The sequence below is a fragment of the Camelus bactrianus genome, chromosome 7 (assembly GCF_048773025.1).
Source record: "Camelus bactrianus isolate YW-2024 breed Bactrian camel chromosome 7, ASM4877302v1, whole genome shotgun sequence".
Classification (NCBI taxonomy): Eukaryota; Metazoa; Chordata; class Mammalia; order Artiodactyla; family Camelidae; genus Camelus; species Camelus bactrianus.
In genome coordinates this window covers 12,252,335-12,280,009 of record NC_133545.1, presented here as the reverse complement: position 1 = coordinate 12,280,009, position 27,675 = coordinate 12,252,335, and the positions used below count along the sequence as shown (strand labels likewise).

Here is a 27,675-nt window from a genome sequence, read left to right as displayed (position 1 = left end):
AGGTGAAGTTAAGAAGTGGTGGGAGAATCTTCTCAGCTTTTAATCTGTCAGGAGCTCTCTTCTAAGGTCTCAACCTGTTAACTCCTAATTACTTCTCTGAATTACCTTTAATTTTTCGAAAGACAGAAAGAGATCATAGTGAGATGCTTCTGGCCAGTCTCAAAAGCCCACAGAAAATGTAATTGCTCCAGACTGACATTACCAGGCCAAAATGCTGTATTATTTTGTAACTCCTTTAAGTTTACTCACTAAGGCTTAAAATTCCAGCCTAATCTCTGAAAACAGTATTTTTTAAGGGGCTTGGAGTACTAAATGTGAGATCATTAATTTAAAAACAAGTACCTCCCCCCAAAAGGGTCATGATTTTAAAACAGATATAAAGTGTCTTCCCACAAGTAGGAAGGAGGCAGTTGACGGATATCAGATCTTTTCCTGAGAGCAGTTCTTACAGGAGAGCCTGAGGGCACCTGAAGGAGGGAGGGGAGCAGCCAGCTGTGTGCAGAGAAGCAAGGAGCTCCCAGCAGGGAGATGGTAACGCCTTTAGAATCCGGACCACGCCTGGCTGCCTGCTCTCTTTCCTCCACTGCCATTTGGGGAACCAGCAAAGGCAGTCTGGAAACACCATCTGGTGCCAGTGTAGTCTTCATTGCCAGGAGCCCAGTGAGACAGCTACTCATGGTCTGATATCTGGCCTCTCGGAGTGCTCTCCTTATAATAGCACATTGTTCATATTTTGTTCTGGGCATAAATTAATTACTCATTTATGATATTTAAAAATTACACAGGATGCCAAAGAATCTTCACCAACAGCAATACTCTTACTATTAGCTCTACTAGGGTTTTTATGTTGGGAATAGGGGAGATGATATATGGTCTACAGAAACTTTGCTATCAAAGTCACCTACAAAAAGAAGTTTGGTTAGTACTGGTTTAGAGACCGCTAGAAAAAAAAAAATCTGGACATGTTTAAGCCAGGAGAGGGGGAGTGATTTCTCTCAAATCTTAAGACAAAAACAGCAATTTAAATAAAAAATGAAATCTGGAAATGTCCATCAACTGATGGATAGATAAACAAAATGTGGTCTAACCATACAGTAGAATGTTACACAGCCATAAAAAGGAATGAAGGACTGCTACATGCTACGGCATGGATGAACTCTGAGAACACACTAAGTGAAAAAAGCCAGATACAGAAGTATACAAAACGTTTCTTTTCGGGATGATAGAAATGTTCTGGAATTAGACAGTGATGACAGATGCACAATATAGTGAATATACTACAAGTCACTGAATTGTGCACTTTTAAATGGTGAATTTTATGTGAATTATATCTCAACTGAAAATATAGCATAAGCATATTCAGTGAAAAAATAAGAAATTTGGGAAAGGAAGGAGGTGGAGTGAGAAATAAAGTATACAAACTATAATTTTCCAGTGCCCTTGAGTGCTCTAAGGTTAGTGTGATAGTTTTGAAATACAGGTAAATATATATTATACATAACTTGATTCATAAAATTGTCAGACTTGAAATACTGAATGAAAAATACAGCTTAATCAAATTATTACATACTAATAAAATTAAATTTAAATGGTTTTTACTTGTGCTGCAAATAAAGCTACAAGCTTTCCAATTTTAATGATTCTAATAACTTAGTTTTATCAGCTTATAAAGAGCAGGCAACAAAACTGAGAAGAAACCATAACAATTACAGTAGAATATAAAGTTATTTTCTAAGCTGAGCATTCTTCTTATTAAGCATACCCAAAAGGTGTTTGTTTTCAGAAAATACACTGAGAAGGAAAAAAAAACCCAAACACACAATCACATAATACAATAAGTGTCCAACTGCTTAGAAAAGCTCATCCCTGAACATCTTGATGCTTCACTTTCATTATCTTCAATAAAAATAGTCTTAAAAATTAAAATGGGCTGCTCTAGTTCTTTACATAACAGCTTTTTTTTGGGGGGGGGTGAGTATTTTCACAAACAATTTTTTCACATTTGTTAGAAGATGAAGGATTCTGAAGCAGGAGAGGAGCAGCAGAAGCCAAAGCCAATGTGTTGCCTCAGAACCACACGCAGGGGGCCATATTTGGCAAAATCATAGCCTGCACTCCTGAATCAAATGCTTAAACCGGGCCTGCGCAAAGACACTGCACACCACGATCAGACACCAGGTCCTCAGGGTACCACACCAGGCAAAGCCTGTGGCAGCGCCAGGGTAGTGACTTTTCTGCTAACAAACAACTCCCATTTCTAGGAGTTCTGCTTTAAGCCCAGAAGTTTTCCATCAAATGAGTGTGCAAGAAATGTTTTTGAATGAACAGACACACCAATTTTCTTATACTCAACAAGTCCATCAACAGATAAACAAAATGTGGTCCAGCCACACAATGGAATATTATTCAGCTATTTAAAAAAATGGACTATTACATGCTACAATATGGATGAACCTCAAAAATAAACCAAGTGAAAAAAGCCAGACACTAAAGGAATATTGTATGATTCCATTAACATGAAATGTGCAGAACAGGCAAGTCCACAGAGATGGAAAGTTAGGTTAGTGTTGCCAGGGGCTGTGTGAGGGGGAGTGGGGAGTGACTGCTGACAGGTATGGATTTTTTGGCGGGAGGAAAGTGATGAAAATATTCTAAAATTAGATAGTGGTAATGGCTGCACAAAACAGTTAATATGCTAAAAACACTTAATTGCATACTTTAAAAGGGTGAATTTTATGGTATGTGAATTATATCTCAATAAAGCTGTTATTTTTTTTAAAAAAATCAGCTGGGACAGTGAGGAGTCCTGGCTCCACCCCAGACTGAGTGAATCAGACTGCCAGAAAAGGGCCCAGGAACCTGCATTCATAAGCTCCCCAGGGAATTCACAGGCTTAGAGTTGAACCCTGGAGTTTTTTTCCTGTCACTAGTACTGTCAGTCAGCCACAGATCTACTCTCCTTGGCACTCTCCTGAGCAAGGCCGTCTTTACTCCAGTGGGTCTGTTCGCTCCTATTTTTCAGAGCATCTCTGAAATCTGATGGTGATGTCATCAGCACACAGTGAGTTGCTCCTGTCCCTCAAGCCCAGCTGTAAATACTCTAAGATGCTGTTTCACAGATCCTTCCTACATAGGCTTCAATATCAAGGCTCATAGTCACTCTAAAGAAAGCCTCGAGACCAAGAGCATAATCTGAGTAATTTTAAGACTTTCTATGGGTATGAATACCCAGTTACTGACAATAATATTTTCTTTGAACAACTTGATCAGTATTTTCTTAACCTACACCTGCCAGTTTGTCTGACAAATGAAGCCACTGGGAATTTGTGGTCAGAGCAGCCTGAGATTGCAGACTAGACCACACTTTGTGATGCTCCTGGGGCCAGAGGTAGCTAAAGATTTTTATTGTTCTCACTTTCATAAACCCAGGATTTTTTCACATCTGCAGAACATTCTTACACATAGTATTTGGCCACCTTCATAGGATGGAAACACATTTTTCACTTGACAATATTTGCAAATCATGTGTTTCCCCTCACTCACTTGCATGTGGAAGTACTTCCATATGTTGCCTTTGGGTTCACCATTTTGTGGAGGATAAAAAGCAAAAATGTACAATTAGGTGGCCAATTTGCATGTGAACACTAAACTACAGTGTGTATGAGGGTTTAGTTGTGTCGACATTCTCCAGTTATAGCTTGATAACTACTAGTGTCACCTCTCTGGAAAAAGTAATGAGTTTGCCCCATAAGTCATTAAGAGTATGAGTTATGAAGTTTATGAAATAAGTTAAAACTGCCAAAATATGGTTTAAAAATCTGAATTCAGGTAAACATATTTTCTTCTAAGGAAAAAAGTACACTTCCTTTAGTTTCTTTTAGGTATTGCAAGTCATCAAACTGGGAGGAGTCAGATTCTAATTTATTTCAACTCCCAAATATTTCAAGTTGCACTTCCTTCTCTCTGTCCTTGGCTAGACCAGAAACCATTTCTTATTTTTAACTTCCGCAGAAGTCCATATCAATATTCCTACCATTTTTCTGATGAGAAAATCAAGCTGAGGGAAGTTAAATTACTCGTTTAAGTTCACGTAACTCTTAAGTGGTAGCACCAGGAATGAGTCTATGTTTTGAGTCCAAGTCTCGTGCTCCTTACACAAATCACTGTGGCCTCAGAGTATTTATCTTATCCGGATGAGAACTAGACTCTAGCTCACCATTTTGAGTCTCTGTCTTGTTCAAATCTTCAAAATCAGCAATTGCTTTATCCTTCTAAACAGTGCTGAATTTCGTGAACACTTGCCAACTGAGAGAGCCGGGAAGGAGAGTGAAGGTTTTTTGGTGAGTATCTCTTTTTACGGTTCTGTGATTATACACTTCTCTACTTTGGGAATCTATCCTAAGGAATAATTCCAAATATGGAAAAAATGTATGCACAGATGTTCACAGCTATACTATTTATAGTACTGAAAATCACAAATGACTCAAATGTCAAGCAATATAATGGGGATATAAACTATAATATAGCTATCCAACGAAATATAGCAAATTAAATTACGTTTAAGGTGACTACAATTCTATAGAGACAGAACACAGATTAGCGGTTACCTAGGTCGGAAGGGGGGGGGATGAGGAGTGACTGCTAACGAGGATAGGGTTTCTTTTTGGAGGGATGAAAATGTTCTAAAATTGATTGTGGTGATGGTTGCACAGCTCTGTGAATATACTAAAAACCATTAAACTGTACACTCTAAATGGGTGAATTGTACTGTATGTGAAATATATCTCAATAAAGCCGTTATTTTTAAAAAGTTAATTAAAAAGTTAAGCTGAAAAAAACTATTATTAAATGGAAAAAATGTTCATGTTGTAATGTTAGCCAAAAGAAACAGAATCCAAAAGCTTGCATCCAATATGAACAGCACATGTTTTCAAATGGGGGAGGGGAAGAAAGGAATCTATTCCTATTCAACATCATATACATAATAAAATGACTGGAAGTAAATGGAACAAATGATTAACAGTAGCTGTCACTGGGTAAGAAACTTGGAATGATTTTTTTTCTGTTCTACTTATCTATATTTTCAACAACAAAAAAAGAGTTCCAATTTTTTGTAATAAGCATGTATTATTATTAATATTACAAATAACATAGGGAAAGTATAAACACTCCTCTTGTCTGTGGGCTTCTGGGTCTGCCCTGTGGCACCCCCAGCAGGCCCCTCTGTTACCTGGCAGCCACAACCATAGCAGCAGGGCAGCCGGCTCAGCTGAGCCCATAACTCCACTACCTGTTTTGCTTTGCCACAGTTATCACCTGAACGGAAGGGTGGGATACTTCATTCTCATAATTGCTATTCCTTTAGTAATCACCAAGACTTGGATCCTGGTCTCCAGTATCCACTTCTCAGTACGGATGTTTCAATGGGTTCAAAGAGAGTTTATATGGGGACCTATGGCTAAATAAATAGTCATGTAATTCATTCTTCCAACTAATAATTCTGTCTGCTTCACACAGGAAACAGAGTGAAGCTGGGAGAAATGTAAAATAAGTAATTTACTTGCCCTCTGAGAGTTTTCATTCTCATACAGGAAGTAAGATGCACATGAGGATACTGTATTATATACTTGAAAGTTGCTAAGAGGGTAGATCTTAAATGTTTTCACCACGCAAATAAAAAAAAAAGTTAACTGTGTGAGCTGATGGATGTGTTAAGTAATCGTACGTGGTAATCATGTCACAATATACATGTATATCAAATCTCAAGTTGTACACCTTAAACTTACACAATGTTACGTGTCAGTTATATCTCAATAAAGCTGAGGAAAAGGAGATGCAGACAAATGTCTCTAATACAAAACACAATATGATAAGCAAAACAGGTGACAGCAGATTCCTTTGTGGATCTGGGCTTAAAGGGTGGGCTGTGCTTCCTTTGGGGTGGGTGGATGGGTAAAACGCATAGATGTTTGCATAACCCTAAAACAGCTAAATGCTTAAGGAAGCGCAAGCCCCTGAAGGAAAAGCAGCACTGATTCTGTAAGTAATTATGACTGATTTGCTGGGTCTCCTTGCAGGAGTCAATCAACAACACAAACTAAGGCAGAATCTGAACACAACTTGTGGAGACTTCTCAAAGCTTTTCTCAAGTTGTTACCAGCAGCATGAAGACCTTGAATTTTTTTTATTTCAAAATAATTTCGAGTTTACAGAACAGTTGCGAGAACAGTACAGAAACTCACATATTCTTTATCTAAATTCACCAAGTTTTAACTTGATTAATTAATTCTCTCTCAATTAAAAACTGTTCTAAAATTGACTTGCCCAAGATCGCAGGATTTAAGTAGCAGAATAGGGAATCCTATTCGTCTCTTTCTACTCCAGATTCTATATTTCACCCCCTCATACCTTGTTATCTGGTCCCTCAGCATCTTCAACCAGAACCACCTGATAACAACAACCCTCACAAGCCTGATGCAAGAATCTGCTACTCAGTGATGCCAGGACCCCTGGTGACAGTAACCTGAAAGCCTGACCCCTGTTTCTTCTAAGGGCTGCAAGCAGGAAATAGCTTTCATTCATAACCTTTGGGAAGGTCAGGGTAAGGAAATGAACACTGATACATCCTATGATCTGTCAAGCACTGTATATAAGCATTTTACCAACATAATCTTAGAAATAATGCATCTCCCAAGAGAAATGAGAACATTTGTTCACATATGTTCTTCTATACTAATATTCAGAGCACCTGTTCATGATGGCCCCAAAGTGGAAACAGTCCAAAAGCCATCAGCTGGTGAAGAAAGAAAATGTGGTACATCCATACGATGAATAATATTTAGCCATCAAAGGAATGAAGTCCTGACACATGCGACAATATGGATGGGCCTTGAAAACATTATGCTAAATGAATACAAGCCAATCGCAAAAGGCCACATACTGTAAAAGTCCATTTACATGAGATGTCTGAAACAGGGATGTCTATGGAGACAGAAAGCAGATTAGTGGTTACTTAGGGCTGAAGGGGTTGGAGTCGGGGTAGAGGGTAATGGCTAAGGGGTATGGGTTTCTTCTTCAGAGTGATGCAAATGTTCTAAAATTGACTGTGGTGATTTGTGGTGATGTTTGCACAACTCTGTGAATATACTAAAACCCATTAAATGGTACACTTTAAATGGGCGAATTTTTATGGTATGCAAATTATACCTTTTAACTATTACCAAAAAAAAAAAAAAAAAAGAGACAGAGAAAAGAAAGGAGGAAGGACTTAAGGAGGGAGGGAGACGAGGAGGGAGTGGAAGAGAGGGAGAGACAGACACTGAGCATCCGGCAGCATGTACCAGGCACACGTTAGGATGTCATAATAGTATCCCTGGAATTTTAAGAGACATGTGTGGAGCCCGTGGAGCTTGCGTAGCCCGGGAGCCCTCGCTCTGGTACACCGTTACCTCCCTCACAAACACCACCTCTGGCAAAGTACTCAGCAAGTGAATCTGAGGAACCGGGATTCCTATGAACACAGTAGTTAAGATAAATGAGCACAAAATGTCGATAGGACAGGCACTATCCAGAGCTTGCCTACCTCTCAAAGGGGCCCCTTTCCTGCGAAATGCCCCTTCCCTCACGCACGAGGGCCACAGGGACATGGGCAGCCATGTTTGAACCATGATCCCACCCCCTAATCACAGCTGATTGGCTCTAGAGGAGGCCTCACTCTAGTTGGGCCAATCAGGTTCCGTTGCCAGGGAGTTGCGTCAATCTGTGTCGGAAACGTGGCGCTGTGAGGCAGCCGTTTTCAGCCGTGTGGACTAAGGAGCAGACGGAGCTGGCCTGTGGAAGAGAAGGATGCCCGCGGAATGAGGGCTCTGCACACCCTCAATCCAATCCACTTTTGGGGCCAAGAGCAATCCTGCCCAGGGGTTCCACAAGATATCTTTATAACCTTGTTTGCTTAAGCAACCAAAAGAATCTCCACTAACATGGTGTCATGTTCAATCTGCAGTCAACTACTTCCTGAAAACGAAAAAGGAAAGCTAGTGTCCATGTGAATTTTTAACATGAATCTGCACCCACATGGCTGAAGCTGAGCAAACTTCAGCTACTTAGGAAACCAAAGCGCCCATTAGGTTTGCCTCTGGCCTGGCCCAGGAGGTTGGGTGTGCTCTGATCATTCCCATTACATTCCTGAGGGTCAAGAAGTCCCTTTCCCTTCCTGGGGAGACTCATCATGACACTGGGGGTGTTGGGAACACCTGAAGTCTTAGTAAAGCCATGTCATGACGCCTAATCTTCCTGAGGATCTGAACAGCACATTATAAGCATTCATATAGGAAGATCTTCTGAACTCTTGGATGCGGTTAAATAGGACATGGTATCGGAAGGCGTACAGTTTCCTTATTTTCTTACCAATAAATCCTCACTGAAAAAACTCTGGGTCTTAGATTGGAATGGACCGATGAGAGCTTACTGTGGGTAAACGAACAAATAAAAGGAATGTATGCCTTCTTCAGTTCTTATTTTAGATCTACAATTTACAAGAAAGCAGATCTCGTATCTCTCCCCCCACACACTGGCAGGGACACATTTGAATGAAAAGCATTTACAAGAGGTTGCATTGTCTGGACACCAGAAGAAGAGCTGAGTTGACAGTAGGAAAGGGATGGACGGATCCTTTTCCCATCCCTCTTTCTATTTATGGGAGTCATTTCCCTTCAGGAAATGCTGAGCCTCTTCTCCCAGGACCCTGTTGGGAATGACGCCTGCACTGGCTGACCCAGTCTTCCACATCCTCCTCCTGGCCTCAGCAGCTCTCCCCTTGTGACCCCTGTCAGTCACTGGGAACCCGGTCTGTAAATGACAGTGCTTCTTAGAGGCTTCAGTCTAGTGTGGAAATTCAAAGAGGAAAGGGAAGAAAGAAAAAAAAAGATGCATACAAAGCTAGAAAACCCACTGGCATGGAGAAGCTATCAAATCTGAACACGGGAAGGTAGCACGGAGGAAGGTATGGCCAGAAATGACCACACTGTGGCCCAGGAGTTTTGTGGCTCACCTGGCTTAAGTCACCTGTCTGGGCAGGGGGCAGAGGCAAGAGCAGGACCCAGGGTTCCTATTACTCCATCCTCCACACTCCTTTTCCTTCCCCAGAAATGTACAGACTCACATTTCTATAGAGAAGCCACACCAGGAGAACTGACTATATATTCCTCTTTTCTTCTTTTCAGAAAGCCCACCTTTTCAGAAACCCAGCAACAATTCTGGGGTTAGCCCTGGCCACCCGAAACTGAAGTTCTCCCCCTCTCCTCTGAATTTCTCTGGATAACATTAACTTACCTACACTTGGTAATCTAAATGTGCATAACCTTGTGGTCTCTCCTCCATGCTTGGCTTCAATTTTATTTATATAGTTTATTCAAGATTTCACATATTTATGTTTTTCACCTTAAATTAAACTGCAATAATGAATGAATAGCATTCATCGAGCACTTACTATTTTTAGGCAAGATTCTACACAGATTGTTTCAGTGAATCCTCACACCAACTCTACTATTGCCTCATCTTTACAGATGTGGAAACCAAGGCCCAGAGAGACGAAGTCTTCCCAAGGCCACATGGATGCTGAATGAATCCAGACTGTCAGATTAGAGTCCAGGGCCAAATCGATGCTTAATGCCAAATCGAGGGCCTTGGGGGCAGGGTACAGGCCCTCCCCTCCCAGTTACAGACTGGCTGCTCAGTGAATTGTTTTGATTGGGTTTTATTCAAAGTACTGGGCACCTGTCATCCCCCCTCCCTCCTCTCCATGAGCACCCTGGCACCAGGGTACCACCTGGCCATCCCCTCCACTTCAGAGGCAGCCCCCAGGCTGCCATTTGGGGACTTGTTTTTCCCTCTGAAAAGGGTTTCCTCGTGTTCCTTTTAACCTGACCTCATGGAACAGTAATACTGAGGAGGGGAGGAAGGGCCCCTTGTGTAATCTGTCCTGTGTCATGGCCTCTGAGCACCTGGAGAGCCCAGGGCCTGTGCCACCCAAGGCTGGACGCTCACAGCACATCAGAAGCAGCCACTTGCTGGGGATGCACCTGAAGGCCACATTTTACTTGCTTCCTGGCAGACATCTCTGGCTCCAGCTGTGCCTCCCCAAACTCCTCACTCCCCACCTCCTCTCCCTCCCGCCTTCCTGCCCTCCTCTTCCTTTCCTCCCCCTCAGACCCTTTCCCACCCTCTTTTGCTGGCTTCTGTTCTCTCTCTTTCCATGAGCAGAGAGTTTCCAGCCTGGCTCCTGGCCAGCACATTTGGACAAAAGGCAGCAATCTTAGAGGGAGACGTCATCTCCCATCCCCTTTCCAGGGGCCAGCACCGTGGCTCCCCCAGCTCAGAGAGAGAGAAGGGGGCTGGGGCTGCTCCTGCCCTCCTCCCAGTTCTGGGAAAGAGCTTGAGAGATGGCCTGTCGTGAGGGTTAAAGACAGAGGGTTTAGAAGCAGACAGACCCAGGTTCAAATTCTAGCTCTGCCGCTTGAGAGCTGTGGGACCTTGGGCAAATTACTTTCCTGAGCCTTAGTTCTCACCTCTGTAAAGTGATGGAGTAGCACCTACTCTGAATGCCAGAGGTGAGGCTTAAGGGAGAGCCGCCTGTAAAGCATCCAGCATAGTGCATGTCCTTGGAGAAGCGCTCCGCATGGCTTCTGTTATAACTGAACTTAACTCTGCCAAATAATACTGATACTAGTAATAATAAAGAACTTTATTTTAATAATACCACCTCCACAACTCATCTGCAGGGCTGCTTATCAGCCTCAATTGTTCGGAAATGTGGTAAAGCTGTAAAACCTCTCAACAGTCTCATTGCTGTTATAGTGGAATCTGTAAAAGCGGGTTTTAAAATTAGGAGAGCTGACCCTCTTCCTTTCTCAGTTGAAGCCAGGCAGTACTAGTGCTCAGCCTCCAGGCCATACGTGAAAGGAAGGGGGAGCCCCCCTGCCCCCATCAGCTCGGTCTGCTTGCCCTCACTTCCCTCCCCTTCCACCCTGTTTTCTGGCGCCATATAAGCTGAGGCCCTGTTTCTGTTTGTTTACTATCTGGGCCTGGTGTTTTGTGCTCAGAAGTTGTGCAATGCCTGGGAATGTGCTCAGTTTTATTTAGCTAAGTTTTGAGATATGGGAAATGGTCTTTCCCCTATGATTTTATTTAGCTAATCTGAGCCAGCACGGATGGATTTGAAATTAATCAATGAGATTAATCAAGGAGCTGAACACAGTACTCCGTGTGAGGAGCTGCTGGGAAATACATGAATACAGGGAACGGTCCCTACCCTGGAGCTGGGGAGAGAAGATGTCAATCTAATCCACCAATGGCCATAAGAGATTGTAATTGTTTAAGACAAAAAGATGAGATCGGTCCAGGGGATGCCTGACAACATGTTTAATGTAAGTCACAATGCGAGAGTGGTTTAGGGGCTAAATTCAAACTACAGTGGTAAACATTATGAACAAATGTAACTTGAGGACTTTAGAGGTGGGCAGTGAAAGTCAGAGGAATCACAGATTGCTTCAAAGAAGAGAGAATCTGTGGCCCTTTGACTAGATTGGGTTCCAACAGTTGGAAGAGGAGAATTTTCAGGCGAGGCAAGAGCGTGAAGAAAAGGCGATAGTGCATACTGCCCGGGACAAGACTGAGGGGATGGCAGCTCTGGGACGGATGACGGGGAAACATGGAGAGGAAGACAGAAGGGCTGGCGGGCTAGACTTGGAGATGTTCTGGAATGAGAAAGGCGAGGGAAGGTTTGCTCTCCTCGGAACTTAATGAGGATACGTGATGAAGATACGTCTTCTTTTTGTACGTTCAGGAGGAAAGGCACAGAGCAGAAAGTCAGAGGTAAAGATCTAAAGAGTCCGTGAAAGAGCCACCCTGGAGGTGTAAACTCTGGATGCGGCTGAAGACCCAGCAAACACAGATGAGCTCTCTTGAAGAAAAAGTGAAGAAAAAGAAGAGCACGAAGAATCGAGGTGTGGGGTCACTCTTACTTTGCCCCGTTTCCCAGCTCTTGATTCGGTTCCTTTTTGTTTCTTTATTTGGACCTTCTAACTGGACAGGGAGCTCTGATGGCAGAACACCTGCATTTGGCTTCTTTTTATTACTATACAATGTCTAGACCAGATCTTGGTCCACTGTGGGTGCAGTATAAATGCTTGTTGAATAAGAATAAAAGGAATCAGTGAAGATCTCCTTTTCCAAAGACAGTTAGGACAACCCAAAGGGTGTGGTGTCTCAAGGGAAGAAGCTATACTCAAAATACTTCCCTAAGGTGGGGCTCAGACACCAGCCAATCACAATGGCCTTACTGTCAGCCCTTTAACAGCTGGATCTCATATACAGGGGTCCCAGGATTGCGGGACACTGGGAGCTCAGGAGAGCAAATATTTACAATTAGTAGAGAAGCATTTCAGCGTTTTGACAAGTGGCACAGATGTGTCAACATACCAGTTTGACATCAACCTTGACCTGTGTCAGGCATGTCACGTACATTAGGGAGCTCAAACACGAGGAGAAGAGTGAAGTAGCCAATGGCTGCATCATTAGTAACCCGGGATAAAGTCTCTGCCGACGGTTAGGGATGGAAGCCAGACCTCAGGGCCGTGAGGAGGAGCTTGTGGACCTGCCACCATCACTCTTTCAGGGGCTCTGCTCCCCATCCTGAAAGTAGCATCTCCTTCTCTTTTCCTCTGGTCAAAGGCAGCCTGAACCTGGGCTGTATGTGTGCCTAGAAGCAGCCTCCGACTCTTTTCCCAGTCTCTCTTCTCTCTGTCCCAGGCCAGGGATCTTGGCTGTCCTGCGTTCTGGTGAAAGGAGAGCCTGGAATAGGCACTTCTCTTGGCTCTGACTCTGTTGTGCTGGAATCTCCAGGTCTCGTTGTTTTGGGAGGCATCAAGTATCCTCTCCTCTCTGATGTTTTTCTGTCCTGTTAGACGCATCAGTTCAGCTGGAGGATAAACATAACACTGGTCCCTTTTTGATGTCCTGGGAGCTTGGGTATGTTTGTTGATTGTCACAAACACAGATGATGAAATGGACCAGATGTAAAGGATGTCAAGATCCCAGGGAGTTAGACTTGGCGTTGGATGACCACACACTTCATTCCAAATCTGAACAACTCTCACCTGCCGCTCAGAGTATTAAGTGGAGAATCCCTCGGAGTCCCCAGCAAGCTGGAGACATTGCCCTGGCAGAAGCCGAGAGCACAGACAAGCTGTTTTGGGAAGCTCCTCCGTGTCTTCGCAGCCACCTCCCTGGCCAAGTCTGTGGCTGAGAAACTGGTCCCACTCCAGCTGCAGGGGATGCAAGTTCCATGTCTCAGCTGCCCCATCGCTCCTGCCCAGTAACCAAATCAGTGCTCTATGGCTTCTTCCCCAGCTAACTTTTCTCCTGACCACACAAGGTCAATTTTAATCCTGATTTGCTGTGTGATCCCACACAAATGCCTCTGCTTGGTCACCTGGGGAGGTTGAGTCTGTATTTCCCAGGGATGTGAGAAGTCCAAATAAAATTAGAGAAGTGCCCTGCTTTAATGGCTCCAATTTGCTGGGAAAAGGCAGTTATTACCTTTTCTGTAGTGAGCTGTGGGGAGCCAAGGGCAGTGGTACCCATCTCTTGATTTGTTTAGTGGGGACAAGTTGACATGCAGCATCAGGTTAGTCACCTGTCCCCTCCTCCTCCTTGGACTCAGGCCTCTACTCTAGAGGGGCTAAGAAAGGCTGGGAGGCAGAGGGATGGGAGAGAATCACGTCCCTACATCAGCTCACCTGGACCAGCAGGGCGAATGGATGGGCACGTCCAACCCTTCCCAGGTGGCTACAAGTTGCGTTTGCAGGGATGGTCCCAGGAGAAGCCTGCTGTATATCAATTAACAACTTATCTTTAGTGCTCACTTTTTACTGTCCAAATGTCCCACTTTTATACATGGTTACCTGATCCATTACCCACAGGGGATCTGCGGGGAACTTAGTGCTAAATGAAATTCAACCCTTATGACATCTTCGCCTCTGAAAAGTCAGGAAGTCTGAGGGAGAAAAAGGGAGGCACCTTGGATTATTTCCCTGGGTTGGCTCTGGTGTGCAACCCACTCCACCCATCCCAGGTTTCAACCTCCACCATAGTTATATGGGATCAAGGTTTTGGGAAAACAAAACCAACAGCAAGAGACAAAATTGGGACAGTTTGTTGGATGACAATCTATAAAACATTTCTTAGAAATGCTAGTTTTAATACATTGCCTTTTTAAATTTAACAAAACTCAAAATAATAGATTGCCTCTATGAATGCACCACACTATGAAGTTTAATGTTCATGTTGGCTTAAATAGAAATTCATAGTAAATTCAGGGGAGAACTAGGGTGAGTTAGGAAAGAGAGAGGTAATCTACCTTACTTGGGTTAGGGGAGAGAGAGTAATATATTTTATAATTTTTTAAAGACTGAGTATCAGAATCTTATTTTTAAAATATCCATCACTGGGCACAGATATATTCAGTATGCATTTGGCTTTGAAATCTTTTCATCTAGCAATTCTATTTCTGGGAATTTATCTTACAGAAATGTGGGAGCAAATACTGGAGCCACTGCAGCGGCTGAAGTCAGAAACCACTAATTGCTCGTCGATAGAGAATTTGCTAAACAAACGAAGTCAACCTATATAAAAAACACTAGGCAGCTGTGAAGGAGAGGACTACATATGTCCCACATGGAATTAGTCACAAAATACTGTTCAACAATCATAGCGTGCTTCCATTTTTGTAACAAACAAACAAACAAAATACATTACATGTAAAGAAAAGAAGTCCTGGGGGCTTTGGTGTATATACCAAACAGTGACTGCCTCTGAGGAGGGAGTCAGTATAGGGTAAACTTCCATTATTCATTGTATTCTTTTTTATATATTGCTTAAATACTTTATAACAAACCTAACTTTCATAGTTTACATATATATATATATGTATATATAAAAGTATGTATGTAAAAGGCATCTGAAAATTGTGAAGTACACTTTTTAAGAAAACAAAACAACCAAAGGAAGTGTGTTTGATACTCTGCCTGAACTGGTCTGACAGGCCCTCCTGATAAGACAGGGCCTGGGTCCTGTGGAAGAGCAGTCACAGTCACAACTTCCTGTCCTGTCCCCACTCTCAGCTCAGTCCTGGTCTCATTTCCTCCTGAAGGGGTGCAAGGAACCTTCCGCTTCCCAAACACAGAGGGAAGTTGGGTGTTAGTAGCTCAGCCAGCTAGAAAAGGGGGTCTCAGGCTCATCCCTCTTTCAGCCAACCACAGGCCAAGGATGAATGTGCCAAAGGGAAGCCAAAGAGAAAGCAACTCTGGACTTTGGCTGGTAAAGGGTTTAATTTCTAGGCAAACTGAGTTGGGATAAATGTCCAAATCAGGTAATGATTTTAACACGAGGGTAAAAGAGGGTCTAACTCTGGCTTCCCAATGTATTGGTGTCTTTTGGATGTCAAATGTAGAGAGCTGACCAATCACTCACCTAGGTTCCAGGCACTGACCTGCCTCCTATCATTAAAGGGGCAGGCGTGCCTGTGAGACCCTCTGTTGGGTGGCCAGTGCAGGGGTTTCAGAGAGAGCCCAGGTACCTGTGGAGGCTGTCTGGTTCTGGTGGAAGAAGGGACCATATCTTGACACAGGAGACTGGACGTGACACAAGGCATAAGCAGAGGTCACTCATGAGTAACTGTCAGACATTTCAAGGGCCCTCAGGAAGCAAAAAAGGGGGCTGGATTCCAAAGGTAGTGGGGGAAGCTGAGTCAACTTTGCTTATAGCCAAAGAAGCAGCTGCCTGTAAGGTGTACCTGAGGGTTTTGGGGAAAGGCATTGAGCCTCTAAATAGCTCCCCTAATATTCTGCAAGTTACTGAAATTAAACCCTTAGAGATTCATTCCTTTTGATTGAGACTTTATGCATATTAAACTGCATAAATGAATTCTCTCAGCTTCTTTCCAATCTATAAGACATAGGTCAGAGAACAAATACACTTGAATACCAGGAGGGAAGTAGAAAGAACTCAGAGCTCAGAGGCTCAGCACTCAAGAAAGATAGATTTATGTTTGTTCCAGGCAAAATGAGAAAGGTGCTGAGGCTTTTCAGTTTTGGCTAAGGTGCAGCACTGCATACAATAGTATTAGACCAGACAGATCTAACTGTGGAAGGCTTGTAATTATGCTTTTAGAACTTCTGCTAAAAAAAAAAGCTTCACACACACACACACACAGAGCTTCACATAAATGTGTTTGTTACCCGCCTCCTTATCTGTATCTGTTCAAGATAGCTTTAGGTCTTGATGTCAAAGGCTGACTAGCCAGTTGATTTCATCATGAGTAACATGCTTTTAAATTCTATGGAGTCCTTGCTTTTGGAATCTGAGGTTTCTGTTCTCTGCTGTAATGAACTCTCTGGGTAAATGTTAAAGCAGCTGCTCTCAACCTTGACTGTACCTTAAAAATCACCTGGAACCTTTAAAAAATATTGATTCCCAGGGCCCATGCTCAGAGATTTTGATTTTCTTGGCCTGGCGTGGGGCCCAGGCACCAGTTGTTTAAAAAAAATGCCTTCCCCCCTCCCTCTGCAACTAGCATTTAAATATGTATTCTAATGTGTACCCTGAGTTAAAAATGTTAAGAACTGTGATTGGGGGAGGGGGTAGTAAACTATCATCCTGACTCAAGGTGAATTTAAGGCGTCTACAGTTGGCAAGAAGTGGTTTCAACTTTGGAGGGCACGTTAGGAGGGCACTGACACAGATTCTGCAGATTCTGTCCCTTCTGCAGAATCCAACGGGCAGGGCCTGGCCCGGAGGTTTGCGACTGAGACTAGAACCTCCCAGCCCTCACTCCGTAATCTTCTGCAACTTTCTTTATGCAGCAAACAAGTTTCCCACCCTCCCTGACCTCAGAAGAGAGGACCTCTGGTGTCTTGAGTCCCACCCCTAGAAGCAGGCTCAACAGCAGGTCCAAGGGCAGAAAGACCTGGCCCACTAGGGGAAGTGGACTCGCCCAGCTGAATGGAGTCCTCAGATGCTCTTCCCACTCTCTGTTTCTCTTTGGTCAGGATTTCTGGATGCCAACCTTCCCAACACTCTGCCCTAGCAGGCCCCTTCTTCAGACCCATCTCAGCCCACCTGCCTGTGGGCCACGCTGGGGTATGCCTGCTTCCCTCTTCATGGCTGGGCACCGGGGTGCTTTGCTCTCTACATTTACTGAAGTAGGTATCACCTCTTCCTACACTTGTGAGACCCTGGGCTCCTCCACATAGGATGCCCCAGGCCCTCGCTGCCCTGTACCACGACTGCCCACAAGCCTGAGCTGACTCTTGGTCCCCCACAGAAATGCAGTCTGTCTCCAAGTCATAACAGGAAGGTGGTAAAGAAAGAGAGTCACGTGGAATTCTATCTTCCCGTCTTCTGTAACAACTGACAATGAAGTTTTTTCTATGTCACTCTTTAATCTTTACACAAAGTTCCACATGACATTCCCAGTTGAGTTCAATTCCAGGAAAAATTTTGGCCTGAAAATTAATTTGTATGCTTTATCTTGTCCAAAATCCAAAACTGTGCAATCCAGTGTATTTTTGTTTGTCTCTCAGCTGCCAGAAAGTTTACAGCCAAATTGACTGTCCAAGTGTTGTAATCTGCTACATTCAGGCCATTCAAAATATCCATTCCTTTTGCTTTGCTTTGTTTTCTCCTGAGCTTTTCTGCATTTCATTTTTGTCTAAGTTATCTGACTCTGTGCCCAAGGCTGTCACCAGGTCCCACCTCTTTATCTCTTGGACCTTTCCATCCCACCTCTCCACTGGCGTCATCTGCACGTCAGTAACTCTAGCTTGGGTGCTGCAAGGCCCTGGTCTCATGCTCCTCTGAGCCTCCACCCAACAACCAAAGCGAGCTTGCTAAGATACAGGCTGATCCCACTGCTGCTGCTTCAGCAAAATCATCCTCCACCCATCTACCCACCGCCCCGAACTGCAACCATAAATTTTCCCACACTTGCCTGTCCCCACTCTTTGTAACTTTGCACATGCTGTTCCCTCAGCCTGAAACAACCTTCCCTGCTCTGTGGGTGAAGAGGTTTTCAGGGCTGAGCCTGGCATTACTTATTCTGTGTGCCTCCCCTGAACTGGGTGGCCCTGCTCTGAGTTTCCGGGGCACACAGCACTCAAGGCCAAGCCAGATGCGGACTGGGTTTAATTTAACTACCCAGCTAAAATGGTGACTGCCTCGAATGAAGAGTGATATCATTCATCACTCTGACCCTAACGCCTAGCACAAAGAGCTGTTAAGTGAATGAATACTTGACACAGGCAGGGTTCAAATCTTCCAGAATAAAAGGACTGGAGGCCAGCCTCTCTGCCATCCTTTTCACTGCCCTAAAAACAGTTACAGTTTGCTCTTGATTTCTGGTAGAAGTCTGCTCATCCTAGACGGCCCGCACCAGGGATGTCCTACTCTTCTCCTTTGGTGTGTTTGATACTTGATGATGCAAGCAGGAATGATTTTGTTCTTTTCTGTAGTAACCACCACGGGTTTAAGAGTCTAATAACAAAATTATAGAATGCCTATTACAACCCTCCTACCCTCGGGCCATTATTTCGGTGAGTCATTTACAACACCAGGAAAGTCGCATCCCTGAAGCACATCTCAGCACGAGCTAGAAGTCCGCCTGCTCCTTCCCCAGCACCAGCTGGTTACAACAAAGCCACTGCAGTCCCCTTGCCCCAGTCTCTGCCCCTGGAGGGCAATGTCCAGCTTCCCCTCAAGGACAGGATTCTTCTGCTGAGGTCTGGCTCTCCTCAGGGCTTTGGATCCTGTCCAAAGGTGACAGTTCCCTGTCACCCTCCTACAAATCATTATATCCTGTGTTGTGAAGACTCCCCCTGGGCTGCATCTGCTCCCAACTTCATCCTTAGGGGAAAAGTGGGAGAAATGAGCAATCATCTTTACCTTCCTGCTTTCCCAAGACTTCACATTCTGACCAGTGAGGGGGGGTCTGGCAGCTCAAACTTTCTCGATTCTTCCTCGACACACATACATTCACACACTCACACACTCTTACTCTTGAGCCCCCTGGGACCCTGCCCGGTTTCTGCAGGTTTCCTCGGCGCGGGACGACGGTTTCCTCGGCGCGGGACGACGGCTTCCCGAACTACCAGAAGGACGTCTGGATAGGACCTTGCTCAAGTCCTGCAGGTCAGGCTGAAGCGCCTCGGTCCCCCACGTCCGCACCCAGGAACCGCAGCCTGCGGTCTGCAGAGCGCCACTTCCCAGCTCCGGGTTGGGGCAGCTCCGCCGTCTCCTCCCCCGCCCTCGGCTCGTGCCCTCCGCGGTCCCCGCACGCGTGCCGTCCACCGCCCCCCCCCCGGCCTGGCCCTACCTCCCGGCGGGCCGCGGCTCCGCGGGCTCCGAGGCGCTGCTCCGGGGCGCCCGGGCGGGCGGGGGCGGCGGGCGGCGGGGGCCGGGGGCGCCATGGCCCGCAGCCCCCCGCGCTCGTGTCGGCCGGGCCTCTCCCGGCGACCTCCGCTCACGTCCCCGCCGCCCGGCCGCCGCTGTGGGCGAGTGGAGGGCGGGCTCGGCCGGCAGCCCCTTCCTCTCCCGGCGGCGCGGTGGCTCTGAGCCGGGCCGCGCGCCCCGCCGCCCCCCGCCCGCCGCGGCTCAGTGAGCTCATCCGCAGCTGGCGGGCGCCCGGCCCGTTGCCACGGCAACGCCTCTCCCAGGGCAGCGCGGACTCGAGCGGCTCCAGTAAACAAGACCTTCTGCCGGACTCTTCCCCTCGCCCTTTTTTGGGGGGTGGGGAGACGGTGACTTAACCCCTTCTTTGCTGGAGCCCACCGAGAGGCAGGGTCTGTCTCTGCCAGGCTGGTGCTTTATTCGTGTGAGGCGCTTGGCCCGGGAACTGAGCCCTTGAGACAGATGCCCCAGTGTGGCGGCGACACTCCTTGCTCTCCGTTCACTCCAGTCATTTAACGCGTTTGTGGGGCACCTACGAGGGCTCAGACGCGGGGCTGGGGATTGGGACAGCCTAGGCAGCGAGTCAGCCACCACCCTCGCCCCTTGCAGACTGCCCTCTGGCTGTGGCTCCGACACCCTGACACTGTCAGTAAAAGACCAGGGACTCTGAGCACAGGGCACAAGTCTCCCAAACCAGGCGGGGGGTGGGGGTGGGGGGAAGCTTCCCAGAGAAGTGACTTTATGGTGCCTGCTGCCCCCCACTTGCGTGGGACAAACTATTAAGGAGCACGGGTCGCAGCATTTAGGACCCTCAAATAAGAAGTCCACATGAAAATGCTGTGGGGCGATTTATGCTGAGGGCAATTGTGTGTGTGGGGGGGGGGTGAACAGAAGGTTTTTGATCAGAGGAGTCACTGATGAAAGGGAGATGGAACTGGCAGTGGTGATTTACGGGTGCAGGGGGGAGGGTTCCAGGACCATCTCTATCCAGAGGAAAGTTATTCTTGTTTTTAATTCAGGGACCCCTGGACGGAGGGGCCTAAAGCCTAGGCAAGGTAGAAGATGAGAGAGAGAGGCTTAATCTACAAATCCACAGAAAGGGTGTGCAGGAGAGAAGGGAAAGAGAAAACAAAGGATTGCAGAACATGGGGAACATTAGATACTGCCTAGGCAGTCCTTATGCACTGGGAGCCTGAGATTTGAGGGACCTTTCAGATATCAAAGTCACAGGGAAAAATTCTGTCTCCTTCACTGGGAGGTTTACTCATTCCACAAGATCTTTAAACCTGTTCTCAGGCTTCTTAAAGCTCCCAAGACTCCTTCATGCCATAACTGGCTCACGGAAGCATGGTAAACTTTTAGAATACCAATTTATAAGGGTAAGCAGCTTTTTTAAAGTGTAAACACATAAATTGTTGTTTTGTTTGCTTAAGTATCATTCAATAAATTTTCACTTGTTAAAAAAAGATCAGAGACAGCTTCTTGAGGATTCATTACTCCCTGGGCCCCAGGGTATCATGAGGCAAACTGGCTAAGTGGAGGGAAGGGCAAATGGAAAACAACTGAGCTGAGAGCCCAGCTGGCTGCCTGCCCCAACCCAGTGCACAGAACAGGCCGCTACCGTCAGTGTTGCAGCTTTCCAACTGCCAGTCACATCTCAGGTGGACAATCAGGAGGCTGGAGAGCCCCTTGGGGCATCTCTTAAGTGGCACGCTGCCACTCCTTTGCTCCTTCATTTTTGAGTTCTAGACAGTAACTTGTTTTAGAAAAATATTCCTGCCTCAGTTCATTGGGTCGGACTCTGATGAGCGATGCTGGGGTCTATGCTTTGCAAGTTTCCATCCCTGCTTGCCTATCACAGCCCCAATTTGCACTGTTCCTCAGGGCTGGCTGCTCTCATCCCTGGGTCATCTAATGGTTCTGTCGCCCTGGCAGAAGTCCCTCCCATGCATGGCTCCCCTCCTCTCCTGTGTTGTCCCACCCTTGCTGGCTCCCTGGAGCTTTCCCAGCTGACGCTCCCCCCTCTCCCCGCCTTCTCCAGCCCTGGTTCTCCAGCTCCAGAGGTCAGGGTGGCCCTCCAAGGTGGGGGCTGTGCACTAGAGCCTGGAAGACCCACTCCGTTCCTCTCTTCTTTCTGCCCTTCCTGACCGTCCTCAGCTTCTCCTCACATTGGAAAATGAGGATGAGAGTGGGAGAGACTGCCTGGTTTCAGTGGGGAAAGGTGCGGGTGGGAGGAGGGGGACAGAGGTAATTTTTCTTGATCTTGAATCCTGCTTTTTCCACCTAGAGCACCCATGAGACTCTGCAGACCATCTCTTGCCCACTGACCTCGTCTTCCTTTAGCATCTAGTTAAGGAGCATGGATCTGGGACAGACGGCCAAATACGGCTCTGCAGCAGGTGACTTGGCCTCTAACTCTCAGCGTCTTCACCTGTACGGAGGTGGGGGTGGGGTTGGGGGTGGAAATAGCCGCTATAACCGCCCTCATCCTGTGGGGATTAAAGCAGGTCTTCAAGTACAGGGTGTAGTACTGGGCCTGGCCCATGGGGGGTACTCTACCTTAGCTCCCGTTTGTTATTCTCATCTCTTTTCTTTGCAGGAGTCCAGCGGTGCCCAGGGTTCAGGGAGTGAAGCGAGCACAGGCAGTGTGTCTTCTCCCCACTCAGAACTGAGCTTCCCCCGCCCCCGCCCCTTTTAGGTCCAGGGCCTTGTGCGGGAGGAGAGAGCAGCGGGCAGCACAGAGCCCGCTTCCTCCCAGCGATAAGCCGAGGGAAGGAGAACTGAGGGACGAGGAAAGGGAGATGGCTAGCTGGAATACGACGGCAAGAGAGTCTGCGAAAGAGCCTTCGAACATCTACTCTCCCCCAAAGTGTTCAGTGTCCACTGACATTCCTTGAGGATGCTGAGCACTTCTGGGTGTCTCTGCAGCGCCAGGCGCTTCACCTGTGCTACGCCATGCGACCCACCCCACGCTCCTGGGCAACTGAATATCATCCCTACCATTTTCGGGGTGGGAAAACCAAGTTCTAAGACTTCTTTGAGGTCACACAAGCCCAAGCCTCTCTTTTTGTCACGCCAGGTTGCCTGAGAGCAACTGCTCTGCCCACAGCCAGCCGCAATGAAGCGATTTCTGGATCAGCCTTCAACCCAAGTCCAGGTTATGCTCCCCGCTCTGGAAGGCACAGGCATCTCAGACACCCCTTCTTGGAGATTGGAGACCCCCTGCTTGGGCCACTGGCCCATTCCTTGTTGCTCCTTGCCTAGCAGGAACTTCTATCTCCATGCCACCGGCCTGCCAGTGCATCCTTGAAAGTTAAAGACGCAGTAGATGATGGATAAGAAGTTTGGTTACTTTTTTTTTTAATTATTATTATTTTATCTAGAAAGCTGGCATGGGGAGAGGAATCATTTATCTATGGTTAGGGCCATGACATTGGATGAGGTAGAGCAAGGAAGGAGCCTGTTTTAGGGGCAGGGAAAGTCCACAGCCTCACCTTGACATGCCCACTCATCTCTTGACTGTGGACCTGAGCCCAAGGACAGAGCCATCTGGACTGGCGGCAGGGCCCCTCATTCTCTCACAGGCATCCTGCTCCTTTCCTTCCCAGGAAGCCATCTCCCTCCTGCCGGCCTGGGTCCATGCTGCTCCTATCCGTGGCCCATCCTCCCCTGCCTAGAGACAGCTGGATGTGAGCGCCTTCCCGTCCCACCACAACCCCCGGCTGCCTCCCTCTGAGGAAACAAAACCAAGCCAAGCATCCCACCCAAACCTCAAACCCGAGCTTGGTTTGTTCTTGGTCCCAATCTAATGTCATCCAGGGGGTGTGGGATGGGAGGGGAAGGATGGGGCAGGGGGAGTGGAGGCCACCCAGGGGAAGGCATGAGCAGAGCCAGACACCAAGGGCCCTGGGACTCCTACATCTTCCCCTGGCTGCGAAGGGCCTGTCTTTGCTATAGTTGAGTGCTCTGTTCCTTCTCTGTCTCTGTCTTATTCATGCCTTCCTGCCTTCTACCTCCTGTGCTGGGGCTGGGAGATTGGAAGCTGTCGGGGCCCTGTAGGAGGCACTCTGGAGTAAGTGGCATTGGTTTCACCACAGACTGCTGACATTTGTCAGGGCACCACTGGAAATCTTAAAGAATCACCAAATTGGCAAATATCACAGTGAGCTGTAATTTCTGCATAAGCACCATCTGTTTCACTCCTATGCCCCTAGCTTACTTTGAAGGGTCTTTTTTTTTTCCCACAAAGAACTAAAACATTCGTAACTTTACAGGAATTAGTGTGTTTATGATGAAAAGTAGAGAACAAAGTCATGGATGGTCTGCATCATTCACCCTTAGGCAAAGTCTCGAGTTGTATACTCTCCATGCCCAAAACCCTCTGTGCATATATCCTCCTCTTTCCCTTCTGGAAGATCCAGTTGAACTTGAGGGAAAGGAACAGAGGATGGTGATGGAGATACTCTTCCAGAGGCATGAATTTCTGTGTTTAGGCAGGTCTGGCTGTTCCTGTGCACTGTGATTCCAGAACACAGTAGGACAGCCGGACCAGCTCTGGATGGTGCCGAGGACGCAAGGCTCCCACATCCTGCTTCCCAGAGCCTTCTCTTCTATTTCCTGACCAACCAGGCAATCTCCTCAGACATGAGGGGGAGGTGAGAATCCACTTTAAACATCTTCATCACATCATGTTAGTATCTGGGCACCACACCCGCAGACTTAAAGCCTGCAAGTTCGTCCCCTCTGCTAACACCCACCCAGGGCCCTGATCTCAGCCTAATTTAGACCTCCAAATGGCTGTAAATCACCGTACTGCCTCTCAGACGCCACACCTGGCTTGAAGGGTCGTATTTCAGGAAAGCCCTAATCTCTGGTTCACTTCCTATATCTCTCAGATCAAATCAAATCAAAATTAAAATATTGGCCAAAGGCAAGCCAGGTGACTTCTGACTGCCACAGATAGCAGTGTGACCTTTGGTAAGGCAACTCTTGTCTGTGGGTCTCAGGTTCCTGGGGAGATGAGGCCAGATGGCCCTCAGGTCCCTCGCAGCCCCCCGCCTTCTCAGGCAGGCGGAGAAAGCACAAAGCCGCTGCCTGTGTGCATCTCCATTTGGCTTTTTCTTGTATGACCGACCGTGTGCCAGGGAGCATCAGGCTTCCCAGAGATCACCTAGGAGGTAGGTTCTCACAGCAGCCTCATTTACCAATGAAGTAACTGCCAAGAAGAGCCAGTGCCCTGCCCAAGGCCACCATGAGAGTGCCAGAGCCGGAATGAGCCCAGCAGTGTAACCCCAGACAACCCCTTCCCGGCTCTGCTGCCAGCACCATCAGGAGCTACTGTTCTCATCTGCCCAGTTTACAAACAGAGGGAGGACCTGGTTAAAAGACCAGCAGAGGCAGAGCTGCCCGCAGCGTGGTGGGGCACAGCAGGGCAGAGCTGAAGGGCTCCCCTTCCACAGGCAGGGCCAAACCTCTCAAGTGGAAGGAGGGAGGGGACCTGCCCAGGCCCCGTGTCTGCACAGGAGCTGCACACACACCAGGGCACAACCAGAGCAACCATCCAGGAAGCCACGAGGTGGGAACCAGGGGAGGAGAAATCTCATGAGAAGTAATGGAAACAACTCAACTGAAAAGAAGAAAAGAGAAAGGAGCAGGCAGGGAGGGGCCAAGGATGGGATGGAAAATCACTGCAGCGGGGACAGGGAGGGGCAGCCAGGCCTACAACAGCCTCCTCCCTTAGTGTCTCTTTCCAGTATGATTTCTGGTATTTTCTACTCTATTGGCTTAGGGAGCAGATGTATATGTGTGGCCCAGAGCCAGAATTTTCACGCCAGGGTCCAACTTTCTGAGGAGCTACCTGCAGGCCAGGTGTACCAGCATGACAGGGTAGGATGGGGTCAGTGCTTTTCACACTTTTTATTTGCCTGACAGTCCTCTTGGGGTTGTGAGGGAAAAAAGTAGATTCTACTCTTCCCCACAGGGATGTGAATGCAGGGGCCCTGGGATGGGGCCCAGGGGTCTGCCGTTTTACAGGTACCCAGGTGTTTTTGGTGGCGGTGGCTCAAGCTCCCACTGGAGACACGCTGGTGTAGAGCCTGCCCCCGGGTTGGCTGCAGCAGGCGTGTGCAGGGGTGTCTCTTCCCCAATTTTCTTCTGTTCTGAAAAAAGTGTGTGTGATGGGGGAGGGCAGGATGCTGAAAGGGTCTCAGCAAAGAACTTCCCTCCGCAAGAAGCTAAGCCCAGTGGTCCTCACCTAGGGGCAGCTTGACTCCCTCAGGGGACATCTGGCGATGTTTGCAGATATATTTCATCGTCACAATTGGGAAAGGAGGATGATTCTGGCATTGAGAAGTTAGAAGCCAGAGATGCTACTAAACATCTTACCAGCACAGGACAGCTTCCCCTGCCCCTCCATTCTCCCAAAAAGGAATTATTCTGTCGCAAATGTCAAAAGTGCAGACATGGAAAACCCCAGAGACAGTCAAGTCCCCTTCCCCAGGATCTTGAACAAATACTTGCCCTCCATCACATCTGCTATGTAACAATATTACATGAGAGATGCTAAAATTACAGTCATTTGGTTCAAGTGAAAAATTAGCACAGCCAGGTGGGTCTTTGCACCTCTTTCCCCCTCCCATTCTTTCCCAGCCTGTCCGGAATCCAGAGCTTTGCAAGCACTTCACAAGTGAATGGTGCCACCTAGTGGTGCTAGGGTTAATACCAGCAAGCACGTTTCTGAGAACTTGTAACTATTGATTATTAGGGGCTTGCTTACCATTGTGAAGATTCTGCAGGAATAAACAAAGACTACCCAAATGAACAAACGGGTTGTTTATTCAGAGCTTTCTGTAGAAAAGGAGTCAGCTACTCACTTGCATTTGGCAGAGATACAAGTACAAGTGGAGGATCAAATGCTGGAAATGTTTATGGAGAAAAAAGAAAAGGCTTCAGGTGCCCTGATGGGAGATTGCACTGGGAGGCTGGGGCCCAGAGCACTTCGTGTGATGCTTTGGAAAGGATATTTGGCTTTCTCTGGTTGGTCTTGAGTTGGTAATGGGGGCGAAAATTAGAGAAGCTGGCAGTCATTGACCAAGTCCTGACTATTCTGGGCTGATTGCTATAGGGGCTGTAGGTCAGAGTTCTATTGCCATATATGGTCTCGCCAGTGTGTTTGTATATTTAGTCTCAGTTCATTAATCATTCTAAATATATTCATGCTGTTACTAATCATGAAACAGATTACATAGTTACCCATGTGAGAAGTAGCTTGACTGCAAATCATCTGTGATTTTTAAAGGTTGTCCTTACAATTTTTGATTTAGGGTTCATATTTGATCTGTTTGATTTGCTGTCCATGGTGCCTTAATATGTATGGCATTGTTGTCCTAACTGAAATTCACATGGGCCCTAGAAATCCCTAAACTTCACTTGTTTAGGTGACTATAACTCCTTGAGATGCTGCACCTTTTTTACTATCACTAACACCAGCATCACCACCACCAACACCACCACCACCACAAGATCAATAGTTCTCAAATTGTGTTCCCAGGACCAGCAGAAGCATATGGGAACCAGTTAGAAATGCAAACTCTCAGGCCCCACTCCAGACCTACAGAATCAGACACTGGGATGGGACAGCCCTTGGGTGATTCTGATGGGTGTTAAAGTTTGAGAGCCACTGCTTTAGATGAATTTCTAGGATGCCACAAAGGCCTTCTTGACTTTCCATGATGTTTCTTCCATATTTGGGAAACAGAACAACTTTTATTTATCTAGATAATATAAATGACGATGTTAGTTAACATTTATTCTTAAGAACTGTTCTGATCTGGCAATTAGATAGCTAATTGCCAGAATCATAAATGTAAGTCTAGAGAATTTGTATAGCTTTAGTCAGACTCCTCTCTCCAATTTGCTTAAGGAGAAACAGAGGCCCAGAAAGACTCACCAGAGGTAATGTGGTTACCTTCTAATTAGGGGACTAGAACCTGGGGCCTCTGGTTTCAAATTAAGTCCTCAATAAGCCCTTTGGTGAATCAGAGGAATACAAGACTATTCTACACCTTTGGGACAGGGTGGGCAAATAAATCAGAGGAAGCTAGGAGGACAAAGTTAATGGCTGACCGTATTTGAAACCAGTGGTGGTAGGTGTGACTTCTGTCGTGGGAACTTCAA

The 27,675-nt window shown here is 46.7% G+C and overlaps 1 protein-coding gene and 1 long non-coding RNA gene across 8 annotated transcripts in view; one reads left to right on the top strand and one right to left on the bottom strand.

The window, feature by feature from the left end:
• DENND2A (DENN domain containing 2A) overlaps positions 1 to 19,696 on the bottom strand; it is an 84,694-nt gene extending 64,998 nt beyond the window's left edge. For 2 of the 7 annotated variants that reach the window (XM_074366911.1, XM_074366914.1), the window contains exon 1: positions 19,427 to 19,686. The gene's annotated coding sequence lies outside the window, so the exon portion shown is untranslated. Of the gene's footprint in view, positions 1 to 13,796; positions 13,887 to 19,108; positions 19,342 to 19,426 lie in introns of those variants that run through there. The other 5 variants (XM_074366913.1, XR_012508053.1, XM_074366909.1 and 2 more) reach the window with 5 other exon arrangements.
• Positions 18,355 to 27,091, top strand: LOC123614666 (uncharacterized). Its single transcript, XR_006722113.2, has 3 exons — positions 18,355 to 19,242; positions 21,788 to 21,899; positions 22,100 to 27,091. It is a non-coding gene; the product is annotated as an uncharacterized LOC123614666 (long non-coding RNA).
• Positions 27,092 to 27,675: the final 584 nt, after the last annotated feature.